Here is a 13,745-nt window from a genome sequence, read left to right as displayed (position 1 = left end):
GGGAAAGAGAGGTGATGGAATGTGGGGAAAACACATAAAATTCCTGTAGATATCAATCATATATTCCAGTATGTATTTGTAGGTACTCTAATTTCTACTAATTGCAAATGAGAGCAAAGGGCTTTCTAAGATAAGGATTTAGCATAGGCAAAATACAACTCAACTATGGATATTAAGTCTTCAGTTATTTGTATTAGATAGATTTATAACATTTATAACATTTATCATTTCTCCTAATATCGCTTGGTTATTTTATGCACAATATACAATTCTGAGTCACTCAAAGCAAAAACACTTTTCTTGCATGATGTACGTAGTATTACCCAATAAGTGGCTAATAGATTGTATTGAGTACCTTATTGGTTCCTTTATGCTTTCTTGACAGTAAAGAAAACCAAAACTCAGAAAGAGAATAAAACACTCCCCCTCAAAAAGAGGTTTTCCTTCCTTTCTCCCCTTTCCCCGTAAATGTCATTCAAACCATGATTGGACTAATTGCATTCAAATACATCAGAATATTTTTATATTTCTAACTATGGGCATATTCTCAAGGTGAAAATCTGTGAGAAAGAATTTGTGCAGCAGTGCTTCATAGCTGCCAAGAAATTTGGCAATTTCCTTTTGACCCAGGGACCAATGAGTTGCATAGCTTTTCAACATAATCAGACTCCTTGGTGCCTGGGGAAACCTCACATTCCACCTTGAACTCTGGTTGTAACTTTAATTCTAGCTGGGAGCTGACCCTACTTCTGACTCTTTTCCTTTCCATTTGTATGGCTTCCAGAATCGAGTCTGAAAGTCAGACCTGGAGAGTTGTTTTCACACTCAGGTTATTATTATTTTTTTGGTAATATTTTGGCAAAGAATTAAGCTAGTGCAACCTTCAGAGGTCTATCCGTCTAGCCAACTCAGACATGGGTCAGTGGAGATCAGGAAATAACAGTGTCCAGAACTATCCTATCAGTGGTTTCTGTGTCCAGATTTGTGGGAACATACGCCCACTTCAAACTGTATGGGGCTTTGATCTTGATTTTGCCTGTGACGTAAAAACATTGTACAGCTGTGAAATAATGTCTGACTCTATTCCTCTGAGTTTGTCACACCACACATTTGACAAGACTGAATATTTAAGAGGATTCAAGGTTGTAAAATGACCTTTAGGTAGTATTGTGAAAACTGAATTTAGTAGGTTAAAATTGTTGTGGCATGTACTATGTCTGTCCAATCATTTGAGAAATTTCTTTTAAGTAAAATTGTATTAATCTGAACTTTCAGTTTTGTATTGTCATACTGTTAGGTTTCTTCCAACTTTAAATGACTTAGAAATTTGTTTTCTTTTAGAGCTCAAAGTAGAAGGAATTTTTCTCTTATTCATGAAATAGCACTGATACAGTTTAATTAAAAATTACATACATAGGTTGACTAGTAAAATACAAAATATTATATACTACCTTTAAACCAAAACATATATTGCATTAACAATAGAATTGTTTTTGCACAGAAGGACAATATTGTTTATTTAAACACTGAGTGGGAAAGGAACTATACTTACACACACACAAAATGAGGAAATAACCCCCAGGTTACAATTAAATGTCTATGAAATGTGAATTAAAATAAATACAAATTTTTTTTTCCAGGCATGCCCAATACAGTGGTAACATTTACAAATTGCTAGCAGCATTTTAAATAAACTTAAGTTCAAAGCTTTCTGCTTCCATTTTGACACTATTAAAAACACGATATTCAGGTTTTATTAATATTTTAAATCCGAAAGACATTATGCGTATCTTGCTAAGGCTCCTGCAAAGTATGTTTGCATCATATTGGGGCTAAAACTTAATGCGTAATGCACATGGGAATAGACATATATAGTCACTTGAAAAATGTTTACAAGTAGAATGGACAAGATTCTTTAGATGGTTTATGTTAAAAAGAATCAGAAATATTGTATTCAGTCTGATTCTTTAAAATTCATTAAAAAAAAAATTTCGTTCAACAGATGGGATTGAGTAACAACTGCTTTCCAAGCTATATGAGAGATGAACAAGATATAATCTCTGGCCTTGATGTATTCAGAGACTAGTGGAATAAATCTGTACAGGAGCAATTGGAAAAAATAATGTTGTAAGTGCTGTAATGGAGGTTTTATGCGGTCTTAAAGGAGGAGCATTAGAGAGAAAGTACTGAGGGTATTGGTGAGAGAGAAGATGACGGAAGAAACCAATATTGTATGAAATAAAGATTTAGAAGAGGGTATAATTCATGAAGTGAGGTGCCATTGGTGATTGGAAGAGCCGTTGAACCATAAAACAAAGAACAGAGGTTGAATCTTTTATTTCATATGTTAAAAAATAGGACAATAGACCCCAAATGGAGTCACTTATGCTAAGACCCACTTCCCCAACCGAGACTTAATTATAGTTTTGGCTCTTCCAGAAATGGAATCTTTAAAAAGTCAATTAGGAATCTCCTGATCTGCACTAGTTAAATCATCTGCCTGATAGACCCCTGTCGTCTCCTAAAGGAAATTAGCCTGGAAATAACAGACCCATTTTTGCCTGGTATACCTTCCTTGTTCCTGTTCCCCTCTGAGTATGAAAGTCTTTCCTTTTGTACAGCTCCTCAGAGCTCCTTTCTAACTGCTACATTGGATGCTGCCCAATTTAAATCAATTTTTCCTCAAAATAAACTCTTAAAGTTTTAAAAATATGCCTCAGTTTATCTTTTAACACATAGAAGTGACCTTGGAAATGGTAGGCAACCTTTAGAGACTTCTCATGTCTAAATTAAGGTTACTATTGACAATATCAATCATTTGTTGTAAGGATTAAACAACCTAATTAATGGCTTGCCCAGTAAAACTCCTAGCACATAGTAACAGCTAAACTGGTTTTTATTTCTTTCCTCTACCACTGAACATGTGAGTGAATGAGTCTTGAGATGATTATAGCCACCAATCCTGGAACCTTCCAGATGAGTCAGATGAGGACCCAGACACTTTGGAAGAGACACATCATCCCAGCCATGCCTTGTTTAAATGTCTGACAATTCAGAGTCCATGAACATAATAAATGATTGTTTTATACCATAAGTTTTATGTAACCTATAATCCACCATCAAATAACTAGAACACGCCCCAACCCCAAACCTTAACTCTAAGGCTGGATTTATTGGTAGAGACTAGAGATGACTGGGGTCATTCAATATGCATATAGCCTGTAAGTTCATTCTTTGAACAAGACTGGGAAGATTGAGGTGCCTAACAGCAAATGGTTTAAATATTCACTGAAAGTCTCAGGTCAATACAAAGGGCTTAAAGTCAGGACTTAGTGAAAAGGCAGGGTGGATCCAGGAATTGGAAGTCTCAGAGTCAGTGAACTAAGACTCAGAGAATAGAATAACTAGGATTGTAAGTCTTTCTGGTCATAGAATGGAATATTAAACAGTAAGACTCATTGATGTAGTAATTTTACGTAATCGAAAGTTTTCTTATCTTTACAAGATGTGGTGAAGCTGACTCAGTTGGAGTTCATAAGGAGTTTTGAATACATTTGCAAAAGGCTATAGAAGATTACTACTAGCAATTAGATTTTGTGACATAATTATTAATGCTCACAGTAACAATAATGATAATATATCACAAAGCTCTTTGCCATAGTCCAAACTGTTCAGCAAAATATTGTTCTTCCTTTATTGTTCAAAAATAATTGAGATGAAACGACAGGAACAACGTCACCAGCATCAGGCTCCTGTCATGAAAATCAACTGCAACAAGTAAGGCAGTAACCAAAATCGTGTTCAAAATAATGATTCCTATCATCTATCTTTAGGGTGGGGAAACAATACAAAAACAGCTAATATTTACAACGGCAACCTGAGTGAGATATTTAACAACCCGTAATATGAGTGCCAACTAACTTTCAGACTATGCTATGCATTATGAAGAAAAGAGAAATTACTACACAATATACCACATAGTACCTGAAGTTCTGTTTTGCAACATCAATCATTGCACAAGGTTTCAGAACAAAAAATGTAGCAAAAATAGAGAGACAACTACAGAGGACAGTTGAAGCCAGTTGTGAATGTTTGGTAGTAGAAAAGAACAACTGGGGAATTCCCTGGCAGTCCAGCAGTTGGGACTCAGCAATTCCACTACCTAGGTCCTGGGTTCAATCCCTGGTGGGGGAACTAAGATCCCAAAAGCCGCACGGCATGGCCAAAAAAAAAAAGAACTGATGGATTAAAACAAAAAGGAAAATATTGGGGGAAAGGAACACTGTTACTGTGGGAATGAGATAGTCCTGGAAGAGGAATAGATGATTGAGGACAAAGATTCGTGGTAAAGACTTCACATTAGAGAAGAAACTATTATTCTCATACGTCAGTGAACATAATAAAACTGGACATGAATTTAGAGACACACTGAGTCGAGGAGCTTGATAGGAGGGAATCATAAATTCAGGGATCTCAAGAAGAATGTATTTCAACTACAAAAGCTGTGTGAGGTTAAGAAAACAGTTGAGAGTAACCTCAGAATAGAATTGTAGAAGTTCTATGTAATCAATAATACATAATTCTTCAATATCCAAAAATGTTTTGTCAAACTGCAGTAGGTGATTTAGACACAGTTCTGAGGAAAAAGAAAAAGAGAGTATATAGTGAGAGGTGTGTAACACGCACAACAAGTACATTTCAGAGGATAATATATCAAAAATATTTATACTACAGGGCTTCCCTGGTGGCGCAGGGGTTGAGAGTCCGCCTGCCGATGCAGGGGACACGGGTTCATGCCCCGGTCCGGGAAGATCCCACACACCGCGGAGCGGCTGGGCCCGTGAGCCACGGCCGCTGAGCCTGCGTGTCCGGAGCCTGTGCTCCGCAACGGGAGAGGCCACAACAGTGAGAGGTCCGCATACCGCAATAAATAAATAAATTTAAAAAAATTTATACTACAAATATCATATGCTGGTGCACATTTATGGAATCTAAAACAACGGTACTGATGAACCTAGTGGCAGGGCAGGAATAAAGACACAGATGTAGAGAAGGGACTTAAGCACACGGGGGTGGGGAGGGGAAGCTGGGAGGAAGTGAGAGAGTAGCACTGACATATATACACTACCAAATGTAAAATGGATGGCTAGTTGGAAGCTGCTGCACAGCACAGGGAGATCAGCTCGATGCTTTGTGATGACCTAGAGGGGTGGGATAGAGAGGGTGGGAGGGAGGCTCAAGAAGGAGGGGATATGGGGATATATGTATACATATAGCTGATTCACTTTGTTATACAGCAGAAGCTAACACACCATTGTAAAGCAATTATACTCCAATAAAGATATAAAAAATTAAAAAATAAAGGTGCCAAATGCGAAAAAAAAAAAAAAGTTTATACTAAAGAAAAGTTTGTGAAATTCTAAGTGTTGGCCCTGCCCACAGCTGAAAGAGGTTCTTTCTAGTCAAATTTTCATTCTGTGACTCTGCCATACTGCCCTACCTTAAAAAGGATCAGTGCCATAGCCAAAAGTAATATCTATCAGCTAAAGATGTACATACCCAATGGCCTTTGAGATGACCTCAAGGTAGCTCCCAGTAAGAACATACCATATTGCATGATCTGATCAATTTCCTCTCAAACAGTGTAATATCAGGAAATAAAGAGCAATAGTGAAATAGATATAGTAGTAGATACAAAATGTATAGCCATAGAGAGACAGGAGAAAGAGAATTAGAAACACAGAGAGAAACACAAAGATGGGTTGAGTCATAAGAAAGCAGAGCCACTAGAATAAGAAGCCACCCACTTTTCTGTGGCATGTGTAAGGTGTATGGGTGCATGGGTGTAATCAGGTGCTCAATGAGGTTACCGATCAAAACTCTGTAACTTGGTATAGTCTGCAGTATCTGCAGTGTAACTTAATACTATGGCTCATATCAGGAATCAAATTCTTAATTGAACTCCTGAATTGCAAAGTACAAGGGGCCCAAGAATCATGATGTTTGGATCCTATGTGTATTCTGTTTGCTTAACTATTCCCTGCAATATGAAATTGACTAATGGGTTGCCTATTCACTGTGATCTGGTCTGTTCACATGTTTTAAGAAAATCATCAGAACTTTGAAAAAAATATAGTCATATAAAGTATATTTATATTAATAAAAATTATGTTTCAATACTAAGCAAAGGTTAAATATATTTCAATATAGGCAGGTGTTAATTTTTATTCATATGCTAAAGCAGGTGTTTGAAGCATAAGCGTTGAAAACTGAATCATGTTCACCATATAATACTAAGTGAAAATAGTGATTAAAATTTTATTATAAATTTGTAAATATACAGATATTAAAGAAAAAACAAAGTAAATTCATCAACATTGATGTTAATGGTGGCAAATGCTGGGCTGGATAAGAGGCAATTTTCTTTCCATCTAATGTGTTGTCTTATTCTGTAATGCACAGAAGGTAGGTATTTGGTAATTATGACATACTAGAAAGAGTCACCTGAAACTAAAAATTAAGGCAAGAAAGACAATGTCTTGATTAAAGTTTACATTTTTAGTACTTTAGGGATTGCTTCAATTCAACAAGAATATTAATTCCTATCTCTCCTCATTTTAGGATAATGTATCTCAAGCTACAGCACTATTTTAGTACCTTCTCCCCAGTTCTGACGGATGACCAGTGGTCCATTATAGTTTTGTTGCAGGAAGGGGTACCCTTCCAGAGCCTGAGAGTGGGCTCTTGTCCAACACTCAGAAATGAATTGTCCAAGGAGATACACATGCTGACAAAGCAGGAGACTTTACTGGGCAGGGGCACCTGGGCAGAGAGCAGGAGGGTAAGGGAACCCAGGAGAACTGCTCTGCCTCGTGGCGAGCAGTCTCAGGTTTTATGGTAATGGGGTTAGTTTCATGGTTGTCTCTGGCCAATCATTCTGACTCAGGGCCCTTCCTGGTGGTGCACACACCGCTCAGCCAAGATTGATTCCAGTGAAGAGGATTCTGGGAGGTTGGTAGGACATATGGACTGGTGTCTCCTTTTGACCTTTCCCGAATTCTTCCGGTTGGTGGTGGCTTGTTAGTTCCGTGTTCCTTACCAGGACATCCTGTTTAAGATAACTCATGCAAACGGTTACTGTGGTGCCTAGCCAGGGTGGGTGGTTTCAGTCAGTGTTTCCCCTAACAGTTTTCAGGGTAATCTAGGTTCTTTCTTATGGAAACCTTGAAATGATGGCCAGAGATTTAACATGTAGCGTGTCAAAATACTCTCAAGGCGTTAATATCAAATAAAGATCAGAATGTTGGTAGACAACACACATATTAAACACTGTTTTCATCACATGAAGGGGATAACACTCTCTTCCTAGACACCACCCCCTCTCACCTGGTTACTGCCATAACCTCCTAACCAGCCTTCCTGCTTTACATCTGGCACCCTGCCATCTGTCTCAACATGACAGCCAGAGAGAATTTTTTCAATTATAAGGATTATTTCACTTCTCTACTCCAAACTTGATAAAGGTTTCCCATTTCATTAAAAATAAAAGCACAAATGTTACCAAGAAGATTTTACATGATCTTTCTTCTCTGCACCATCACCCACTAGTCTTTTCTTTGCTCACAGCATTCTAAGCACCCCGGGTTCCTCACTGTTTCCTGAACACAGTGTGCAAACACTTACATTAAGATCCCTGGCCTGGCTGTTCTCTCTGCCGGGAATTCTCTTGAGTCAGATATCTGCATAGCTGAGGGGCTACCTTCTCAACGAGCCCTTTAATGATAATCATTTTGTAAATTGTAACCAGCACCTAGCATAGTTCAATCACACATAATTCCCATTACCCTGATTCACCTTTCCTTTTTCTATAGAATTTAACATATTTTAATATTCAAAATAATTTGCTTATTTATTATATATAATATTTACTGTTTGTCTCTACCTACTAGAATACAAGCTCACAAAGGCAGGGGTCTTTGTGTGTTTTAATCACCAGTGTATCCTAAGTACCACAATTTGTGCTTGGCATACAATAGGCACTCAAGAAATATTTGATGAACGAAAGAGTAAATGGATAAATACATCTTTTCTTATGCTCAAATAAAATAAAAGGAAAAAGTAAATTTATTAAACTAGAAACAAGTAGGCATATGTTTCCCAACAATATTTTTACAGCTTTTTAAACAAATGTGTTATCATTAGTATTCAAGGTTATCCCAGATAACGTGGAAATTTCATTCCAACTTTCCAAAACAAATAATTGGTATGGCAGAATCAGGTGGATAACTCCAAACCCTTGTGCTTCCTCTGGTTGTTTCTAGGAAGAAACTGCCTAGCCAGGGATTGCATTTCTCAGTGTGACTAGTTCCTGCCAGTAGAATTTAAGTAAAAGTAATGTGTATCACCTCCTAACCAAGGTGACTACTTAAGTGGGTGTACTTATTTCTAAACCATCTCTTCACCTGTCTGTCAGCTGGGAACAGAGAACTCTGAGACATAAGAAGATAGAATGTCACAAGATGAAAAATCCTGGGTCCCAGAATCACTACATGGAGGAAAGACATCTGCGAATTAATACTTGCATTTGATTGTTATATGAGTGAGGAATATACATTTATTATGTGAAGTGTGAAGTCATTGAACTTTGTGGATTTATTGGATATAACAGTTGGCATGACTTTAAATGCAAAAAATAATTTAGTTAGGCTCTAAAGTTAGGCATCATGTATTTGCAGATGATCACAATTACAGAATTCTTGGTCTTCTAGAACTGCACAGTTCAAATGCCCAGTCAGAAAAACTTAATTTCCCATAATGAACCATTGTTGCTGAATGACATTTGTAAAGTCAAATGTTTGAGGAAGCTGTTTATAAGAACAGGTTACTATATAGAGTCTGATTTTACAATCAAAATTTATTTGTAATGTAATTACAAAAAAAATGTAATAGATGAACTAAATGAGTGTAGGTAGAAGTCCTTGCTAAAGGCTTAAACCATATTTAGTTCACGTGAATGATTAATAAAGGATTATATAAAGAAGTTATGGTGTGAAAGAGGATATGTAAATAGATGAGAGTCTCCAAGAACATATGCAGAAAGAACTAATGGCAGACATCATTCTCAGATGAATATAAAAAGAATTTAGAAACCCATTCTTCAGATTCTAATCTGGGTGCCTTCACTTTCTGAGTTTCAAAGTTTCGAAAGAAAGAACAAGAGCAACTAAAAGATATTATCAGTTGTCATAATTACTGATGAATTAAACAACTCTTCCTAAAAATTCAGAATAAAAAATATATATTTATTCCATAAGGTGGATCTATGCTATTTCCATTCTGCCATAGCAAAAAAGAAAATTCTGAAGAGAACTTCCTTAATAAGACTATCAGTTTACAGTCTAAATGTCAAGACATGAAAATATCACTGCTTTATATCCTCATTTAGAGTTAATTAAAAATTCTTCAATTTCTGAATAAAAAATTAAAAAAAAATGTCTTGTCTGCTGAAGCTAAGAAAATTGGCTTCACAGCTGGCTGACTGGTTCATTCAGCAAGAAATCGGTCAACTTTCCAAGATATGAAAAAATGCATTTCACACAGTGCCAAGAATCATAAAACTGCTAAGCCAACTGAGAGTTAAAGAACTCAGGCAAATTCGACCTGGTTTGGAAAAATAAGAACAGTTCAAATCTTCACTGACCCTCTCAAGCTAAACTATGTCTAACACTTGGACCCATTTCACTGAATTTTCTAATGTAAACTTTCTTAGTGTAATAAACATTCGGTCTTAAAACTCTTCGTAGTCTATGGCTTCTCAACAGTAATCCATTCTTGATTTCCTTACCATGTTCTGTCAAGCTAGCTCACCTTTTCAGCGTACATGTTTCCTTTTCTGACCTTCAAGGGAAGAGAATGCTTGGTGTTTGTCTAGAATATTATGGCTACAATGTAGGACGTGCCTCCTACCAGTTGGCGTGCAACATAAACTGTCTCCTGCTCTGTCTTGCTAGGAAGTTGAGAGGAAGTTTGCCATTTATAGTGTTTAATACATTTCCTGTAAATGTGTTGGAAATGCTTGTTTGAAGTTCTGAAGCAAACTACCTTGATATTTACAGAGATGAGATAAACTACTTGATGAAAGAAATCACATTCAAGAAAGGATCCTATGAGAGGAAGACAGCCTGTTTATTTACATGAAGATCAAAGAAATTTCATGTGAATTGAGACTACATTTTTTTTCCCCCTGAGTGATTGCAAAGACAAATCTATATGGCTGAAAGAGAAAAGTGGTAAGCCTTTAATGACTGTATTTTGAGTTTTTGTATTAAAAAATTAGTAAGCAAAATAAAATCTATGCCTGTAAAATTTTTAGTTTTTAAAAAAATATTCTACATTTTCCACACTGATCAATATTAAATTATAATGAAATAAATTAAAGTTATAGTTCATTGATATTGTGCTTGGTAATTTTTTAGAAATTACCGACAACTGTGCTTATTCAAGCACAAAGAAAGCTACACTTAACAAATAAATGCTATCAATGATTAAAGGCCTTTATAATCAAAGCCAGTAGAGTATTGTATAGATGCCAGGGTAATTTAATACAAACAAGAGAATTCCTCTAAATACCCAACACCATAATGATTTGCTGCTTAATACAATATTCTTCTCTCTAGAAAAGAATAGATATTGTCCCCAAATGAGAAACTTAAGAGTGCTGTTTCATGTGAGGGAAAACCACACATTCTTAAATCATTAGCTGTTCCCTTCTTTTATGTAATTTATCTCCTTTTTCTCTCTTACTAAGGTTGACTGAGCTTTAAAGAATAGGAAGGAAGGCAAAAATACAATCAACTTCAAAAATCACATTGGCATAGCGCAGCAAAATTCATCTAATTAAAACATTATACAGTATGCTAATAATTATGTTTCCTATAGTGCCTTTTCATCAAGGATTTCAAAGTCAAATTTACAGTTCCTCAATTATGGTTTGGACATCTCTAATCCCGACTGCTGGTAAGTCTTCCTCCCTTCCCCCTTCCTAATGTGTGCTCAAAGTTCTAACGGAATTTAATGGACAATCATTTTGCCTCCAAATCTGCAAGACTTGGGTTCTCTTTCAGCTTCTTTTGCCTTTAGGTGAGTGACTGATTCTGGGCAATTTGTAAGCAGAAGTTGGACAATTTAAAAATGTTCAAAATCTGAATTATAGGCTTTTAAAACTGAATAAGCGTTTATGACTTTTTAGTCACAAGTGCTTAGCTTAAAGAGAGCTACCAAAATTCTGCCTTCACAAGCTAAAGGTGATTAGCAAAGAATAAAAGTAAAGCATGGAATTTAGTGCTTTTAAGGTCCTTATAAACAATGGCATCTCTAAATAGATTAGCTGCTTAAATATGTGCTATTGCCCTTATAGCCCAAGTATTTCTTTAATGTACCCCCTCCCCCTTATCCTAACAGATATATAAAACTGTATTTGACTTAATCCCTGTACACATTATCAAAATTCCCAATCAGTTGGGTCTAACTAAGCAATTTCACTGAATAATGTTCCTTCTATAATTATGCTGCCTATGGTCATTAATCTCTCAACAGGCCCTTTCTGGACGTTTGTAACTAGATTTATTTTTTTCTGCTTTAAAAAGTAATGACTGGGCTTCCCTGGTGGCGCAGTGGTTGAGAGTCCGCCTGCCGATGCAGGGGACACGGGTTCGTGCCCCGGTCCAGGAAGATCTCACATGCCGCAGAGCGGCTGGGCCCGTGAGCCATGGCCGCTGAGCCTGTGCGTCCGGAGCCTGTGCATCCGGAGCCTGTGCTCTGCAACGGGAGAGGCCACAACAATGAGAGGCCCGCGTAACGAAAAAAAAAAAAAAAAAAAAAAAGTAATGACTATCTTGAGATAGATAGATTTTTTTTTTTCTTCCTTCAAAACAAGAATATTTGTCTACTGATTTTGTTACATCATTTCATTTTTGAGCCTTGGTTTTTAACTGTTCTGATATTTTCTTTTTCTTGAAATTCCTTTGCATGATTCAAAAATTTAAAAAGTTTGCCTTAACTAAGTTAGATTTTTTATTAACACAGTTTTAAAAGCACTAAATGCTCAGCTTGGCACTATATGCTAAGGCCTAAGTCATCTAGAGTCTAATTCCAAATCTGTTGTTAACTGTCCATGTATCATTCAGCAATCCAGATAAACACACTAGTTCTTAGTGTCTTCTAAAACTAAGTGAATGACCTTAATATGTCCTTAAATATTAAGAACTATGCAGTTCAAAGTTAAAGCTTAATTCAGGTGCCTTGACTTTCCTGATACTTTATTAGCTAAAAACAACAATGTAGTGGATATTAAAAGCCTACTCTCTACAAGGTACCGTGTCAGTAGGACACAGGTTAATAGAAAGAAAAACCAGAAACGATCCTTCCTTCATTCACTCTTACAAGTTTTACCTGTTTCCATATATACTATTTTATTTGATGTTCCTAACAATTTATGAGATGGAAAGGAAAGTTATTATTAGCCCCATTTAAGAGATAAAGGCAAGTACCTTCAAAAAGATCAAGCATTTATTAGAAAATTCTAGAGCAAGTGAGACAGGCAGAACTAAAACTATGTAAGAAGTTATTATTCCTACATATTGATTAGTGTGCACTGTTTTTGAATGACAGTCTTTAGGCCCCTCTTCCTGAACCACATAATATTGTCCCACTGTGAAATAAGCATTACAATTTTGTATTTACTTCTAATGCATCTCAAAGGGAACCTTGTTTAATGATGTAACATTTGTAAATCTCTTTGAATAAAGGAATCATTTAAATGCAAAGTACTGCTGAATATTATCCCCTTTACTCTCCCACTGAGTACGTAAAAATCAAATAGGGCAAACTGTGATCTTTTAGTTACATAAAAATGACATAAATTGACTCTTTGCACCTTCCTACACCAACCCCTGGTAAAACTGTGCACCTCAGGCAGATTTCTAAGTGAGGTTATGCTGCCCAGGCCACAAGTTCTCTGTAGAGCATAGCAGGGGAAATTGACAAGCTGAAAACCTTTCCTAAACTTGCACTTGGTCTCAAATCAGCAGGTATTGGGAATTAGTTTTTCACACAGCTTGAGCAAATGCATGGACAGAGATCAGACTTGCACAGGAGGGGAAATCGTGGCTCTTGGAATCAAAAATGATGTTGCATGACTGAGAAAAAGAATTCTGCACAATTTTACCAGTCCTGCTGCCATTGTCCATTATGAGCACCTCCTCTTCCTCTTTTCCTCTTATTTCCTTCCTGTTTCCACTTCCAACATAGGCCTTTAACATGTTGTTCCAGAAATCTGCTATTGGTATCCTAATGGGTTTGCTGCTTGAATTTCTTAATAAACTAGATTTCCCCAAATTCAACTCTCATTAATCCCATTCTTGACTAGGATGTACCCCTTCACTTATCCAATATAATTCCTAAACTTCAGCTTAGGATATTAAAAACTTCACAAGCAGTGCCTGACTTTCCTTTTTCATCCAGGCTGTCATTTTTGGTGCCCTTTTGTTTATTAATGTTTCTGAAGGATTTCTCATGCCTCCCCATATGTATCTCATCTTTACCTATGCACCAGACCTGCAAAATCCTGCTTAGACACATCAGAGAATGACATATTTTAAAATTATTGATGTAAAAAAAAAATTAAAAAAAAATAAAATTATTGATGTAAAATTTATGTACAGTGAAAGGCACACATCTTAAATGAA

The sequence above is a fragment of the Lipotes vexillifer genome, unplaced genomic scaffold, assembly GCF_000442215.2.
Source record: "Lipotes vexillifer unplaced genomic scaffold, Lipotes_vexillifer_v1.1 scaffold1018, whole genome shotgun sequence".
In the NCBI taxonomy this organism is placed as follows: domain Eukaryota; kingdom Metazoa; phylum Chordata; class Mammalia; order Artiodactyla; family Lipotidae; genus Lipotes; species Lipotes vexillifer.
The sequence above is the reverse complement of the archived record's forward strand: the minus strand, read 5'-3'. Positions refer to the sequence as shown.